A 5724-nucleotide genomic window follows, 5' to 3' on the forward strand; every position below is an offset into this window, starting at 1 on the left:
CAACGTTTGCGCCAACGTTTGCCTCAAACGTGAGGTCAAACGTTGGCGCCAAAGAGAAGAGAAAGAGCACTCCTGGGCATGGCAACGTTTGAGCCAACGTTTGCCTCAAACGTGAGGTCAAACGTTGGCCACATATTAGCAAGGAGAAGCACCCCTGGAGCAAACCAACGTTTGCGCCAACGTTTGTCTCAAACGTGAGGTCAAACGTTGGCGCCATAAAAGCAAAGAAGAGAACCTCTGTTTGATGCATTGAGTGAGCCACGTTTGTGCCAACGTTTGCCTCAAACGTTGGGCCAAACGTTGGCCAAAGGAGTAGCATGGGGGAACCACGTTTGAGCTCACGTTTGACCTCAAACGTTGGCTCAAACGTGGAAGACAGCAACTTGGCCGAGCTGCATAATGTCACACAAGGGACGTTTGAGTGAACGTTTGCCTCAAACGTTGACTCAAACGTGAATAGTTCATGGCCCGGTTCACTAATGGATTTCTTCCCAACACCAAGAGCAATCAATGGAGGCCACTACTAACCCAATTCCATCAAGACTAAAGGCCCAATTCAAGGCTTAATGATCATTTGAAGAAAGTGTATAAATAGCTTAGGATTTGAAGTTTCAAGAGAGCTTCCTTTTTTAGAATTTTTAATACTTGCAGTAGAGAGCTCACCTGAGTAGTTGCTTTGAGAATTTGAGAGTTCATGGGAAGGAGAATTGAATTCTCTTCTTCTGGATTGTTTTTGTTTTCTTTTCTACACACTTTGTCTGAGTCTTGAGTGTTGAGAATTGAAGAAATTCTGTTTCAAGCTCACCTTGAGATCTCTCTGTTTTGATTTACTGCGTCATTGAGAATTTGCGATTTCATTTCTTGTCTTCTACTACTTGATCTTTACTTTTCTTGCAATCGAATTTTCAATTTGGATCTAGGAAGGCATTGAGATCTAGACTTGGTTATCTAGTCTCTTGGGTCCTGAGATCTACATTTTTCAATTTCAATTTCCTTGTTTCGTTGCTACACCAAGTTTATTTTCATTTTCATTTGAGATCCGGTTTAATTGAATCCATCTTTTATATTTCTGTTTGTTGAATTTTACTTTTCTTTGTTTAATTTCTGCAAATCCACTTCCCAATTCCATTTATAATTCAAGCAATTTACATTTCTTGCACTTTAAGATTCTGCAATTTACATTTCTTGCGTTCTAAGTTTCTGCCATTTAATTTCTTGTTCTTTAAGATTCAGCTCTTTTTCTTTTTTTTTCCCTTTAATTTCATGCAAATCACCCACTCCCCTTTACATTCTATGCAATTTAATTCCTGTCAACACAATTTCACACAATCAACACTTGTTTGCTTGACTAATTCAACCACTAAACTAAAGTTGCTCAATCCTTCAATCCTTGTGGGATCGACCTCACTCCCGTGAGTTTTATTACTTGATGCGACCCGGTACACTTACCGGTGAGTTTTGTGTCGGATCGTTTTCCGCACATCAAGTTTTTGGCGCCGTTGCCGGGGATTGAATAGATTGACAATGATTAAGTGAGGTGGTAGTTTAGATCAAGCATTTTTTCTTTAATTTTGACTAACCTACTAACTGTTTGAATTTTTGCTTAAGCTAACTAAAACTTCATTCTAGCAATAGATTGAAGTATCACTGGTTGTGTGTTTCTTGTTTTGTTTGTATGTCAGGTACAGGGAGAGCTACTCCTATCTTATCCGAAGCTGACCAGAGAACTCTCAGGAGATTAAGAAGAGCTGAGAGAGGGAAAGGTATTGTTGGAGAGGAAGAATCTGAGGAAGAATATCACGAGATGGAAGGAGATCCATCTAATCCCAATCCAACACAGAGGAGAGTGTTGGCTTCCTACACTTTTGCAAATCCCAGACACTGTGGAAGCAGCATCTTAACTCCCAATGTCAATGCAAACAACTTCGAGTTAAAACCACAACTCATTACACTTGTCCAGAATAATTGTTCCTATGGAGGCAGCCCATTGGAAGATCCCAACCAGCATCTATCTACCTTCTTAAGGATTTGTGACACTGTCAAATCCAATGGCGTGAATCCTGAAACTTACAAGCTTCTGCTGTTCCTGTTCTCATTAAGGGACAAGGCTGCACAATGGCTTGAAATTTTTCCCCAAGGAAGTATCACTAGTTGGGATGATTTGGTGACTAAATTTTTAGCCAAATTCTATCCACCCCAAAGGATCATCAGGCTGAAAACTGAGGTGCAGACATTCACACAATTAGATGCCGAATCCTTGTATGAAGCATGGAAGAGGTACAAAGCCTTAATCAGAAAGTGTCCTCCGGAGATGTTCAATGAATGGGATGTGCTGCAGAATTTCTATGAAGGCCTAACATTGAAATCTCAAGAGGCATTAGATCACTCTGCTGGAGGTTCATTACAACTGATGAAAACTGCTGAGGAAGCCCAGAATCTTGTGGACATGGTGGCCAACAATCAATATTTCTTTACTCATCAAAGAACCCGCCAACCATCACAGAGAAAGGGGGTACTAGAACTGGAAGGAGTAGACTCCATTTTGGCTCAAAACAAGATGATGCAACAACAAATTCAACAACAGTTTGAACAAATGGCCAAAAGGATTGACAGCCTTCAAGTAGCAGCTGTGAACACAAGCCACCCATCAACTGTATGTGTGCAGAATGAAGAAAGCCAAGAAGAGCAACAACAGGAGCAAGTGCAGTACATGTATAACCAAAACTCTGGACAGAATGAAGTTTATGGTGATACCTACAACCCATCCTGGAAGAACCACCCAAACCACAGATGGGGAGACAATCACAACCAGAATCAACAACCATGGCAGAGAAACTCAAACCAAAACACTTCAAGAAACAACCAAAACAACAACCAGCAGCAAACTAACCAAAACCCTTACAGAAAACCTCAAAACAACTACCCCAACCCCAACCATTATCAATCCAATAACCAACCCACCAATCAAAATGCCTACCATCCACCATCCACACCTCACAACCCACCACAAGCATCACCAGAATCTTAAAGAATCACTAACTTGGAAACCTTGATAGACAAAATGTGAAAACACCAAGAAATGACAACCAAGAACCATGAAGCCTCCATGAAGAGCTTAGAGAGGCAGATTGGGCAAATCTCCAAGCAGATTTCTGTTGAGAGACCTTCAAGCTCACTACCAAGTGACACCATTCCTAATCCAAAAGAAGAGTGCAAAGCTGTACAACTACGGAGTGGAAAGACATTGGTAGACAACAACAAGGAGGTAACCAAGAAGCCTTTGGATAGCAACAAAGAATCATCAGAGAAAGGGGAAGCCAGCAAGGAAGACATGACAACAAGAAGAAATGCCCCAGAGAAGCTTAAAGAGAAAGACAACCAGCCACATAGTTCAAAGGAAGCAATTCCGGGACAGCAGCAAGTGGAGAAGAGCATTACACCTCCACTACCATACCCTCAGAGGTTCAACAAAGAAACCAAGGATCAACACTTCCGCAAGTTCCTGGAAACTTTCAAGAAGCTGGAAATCAACATTCCCCTGGCTGAAGCATTGGAACAGATGCCCTTATATGCCAAGTTCTTGAAGGAACTCATTAACAAGAAAAGGAGCTGGCTGGAGAAGGAGACTGTACTTCTCACTGAAGAATACAGTGCACTCATCAGAAAAGGACTCCCTCCCAAGTTGGAAGATCCAGGAAGTTTCTTCCTACCTTGCACCATTGGAAGTCTATTTATCAACAAGGGGATGTGCGATTTAGGAGCAAGCATAAATCTGATTCCATCCTCTTTAGTGAAAAAGCTTGGCATAGAGAAGGTGAAACCAATACAGATGTCATTGGAATTGGTGGACCAGTCAGTAGTACATCCCAAAGGAGTGATCGAAAACCTTTTAGTTAAGGTTGACAAGTTCATTTATCCTGCGGATTTTGTAATCTTGGAAACAGAAGAAGAAGAAAACAATTCGATTATCTTGGGAAGGCCATTTTTAGCTACCTCCAGAGCCATCATAGATGTAGAGCAAGGAGAACTAACTCTCAGGATGCATGAGGAAAGCATTACTCTGAAAGTGTTTCCAGAACAACAAAATTCTGAAGAAAGAAGCCAAGTAATCAATGACTGTTTCCCAAGGCAAGCAATCAACAATTCAGTAAAGCAGAAGAATGAACATATGCAAGGAAAAGAAGGTACTCAAAAAGAAATTTGGAAGATAAACAAGAAGGAAAGTGCCACAACTAAAGCTACTGTCAAGGAAGAAAGGTTAACAAGAAAAAGGAAGAAAAACAAGAAGAAGGCTCACAAAGGGTGGAAGAATAAAAAAATCCCAACTGAAGGATTCTCCAAAGGCGACAAGGTGCAATTAGTATATCAACAACTGGGAACTGAGGATCACTACACTGTTAACCAAGTACTCTCTCTCGAGCACATTGAAATTAAGCATCAAGGCACACAAAGAAGGCTTACAGTGAGGGGGGATAAGCTGCGACATTTCAGTCATCAACCACCCTAAGGGGATCAATGTCAAGCTAATGACAATAAAGAAGCGCTTGTTGGGAGGCAACCCAACCTGAGGTAGTTTTCTTTTCATAGTTTTTTCAATAAAAATGTTGAATAATTAAGTATGTATTGCAAGGAGCTAAGTTTGGTGTAGCACGCCAAAACAATTTAAGGGAGAATGAAGGATTCTAAGTTTGGTGTTCCACCAAAATCTCATTTAAAAGCATACTCTCACCTCCTGCATAATGCTAGCTCCAAGCAATCAGACAAATTATTCAACCATTTAATTGCTTTTTAGTTTTGGTTCTATAACCTTTAGCAAGGCCAAAAGAATTCATAAGTGAACAACCTGTTGCATTAGAGACAGTGGCAAGGAATTAAGTTTGGTGTTCCCATACCAAATTAAATCCAAAAGCCACACTCAATTCATGCATACTAACCAGTCACCTAAGGGCTTGAGAAGCAAGCAACTTTTGAGAATTGTGCAGGGAACTAACCACCATTTGAAGACATTATGCATCATAACTCAAAAAGAACACAACGGAAGGAAGAACCAAAGGGATGCAACTTCAACGGTTGTATCTAAACTTAATCCTTGCTGTTATAAATTGTTTTGAATCCGGGAACCCTTATGTATCTTGCTAAAGTGTTTATCTGGTTGCAAGTGGAGTTGTTTGTTAAGTATGCTGATCTGCATAATGCTTGTTATTCATCACTTAGCTTTGAATTCTGTTTTGTTTCCCATATGCTTGAATAAAAGAGAAATGTTTGAATTAGAAAGTAAATATCCAATGTTGCATAAGTTAGAATGGAAATTGGTGGTGGTATGTGTTTGATTCAATTGTTAGTTCATAGAATAATTGCTGCATAATGACATGTTACTTGAAGCTTAAGCTGGTTTGCTACTATGATCCTTCAATTAATAAAAATCCCTTGAGAACAAAATAACACAGAAAGAAAAGGAAGGAGAAAAAGCCAATGTGGCAAGAAAAACAAAGAATAAGGCTAGACACCAATAGCTTGGACCCTAGGACACATGCCTGTGGTGTTCTTGTACTAGGATATGCTTGGACAAGTAGATTCTAAGGGGTATTTCAAAACATGGCCACTTAGATCAACTAATTTGGGATGGCCAATTGAAAGTCCGTAATAAAGAGCAACCTAGTTACAAAGCATTTAGTTATCCAAAGAGATGTTGGGCATCAATGATCCTAGGAAGAAAAAGGTGAG

At 40.2% G+C, this 5724-nt stretch overlaps 1 pseudogene; it reads left to right on the forward strand.

The window, feature by feature from the left end:
• Positions 1-2311: 2311 nt before the first annotated feature.
• On the forward strand, positions 2312-4507 carry LOC148571945 (uncharacterized; annotated as a pseudogene).
• Positions 4508-5724: the final 1217 nt, after the last annotated feature.

This window comes from Arachis ipaensis, chromosome B3 (genome assembly GCF_059453495.1).
Source record: "Arachis ipaensis isolate K30076 ecotype BB chromosome B3, ASM5945349v1, whole genome shotgun sequence".
Lineage (NCBI taxonomy): Eukaryota > Viridiplantae > Streptophyta > Magnoliopsida > Fabales > Fabaceae > Arachis > Arachis ipaensis.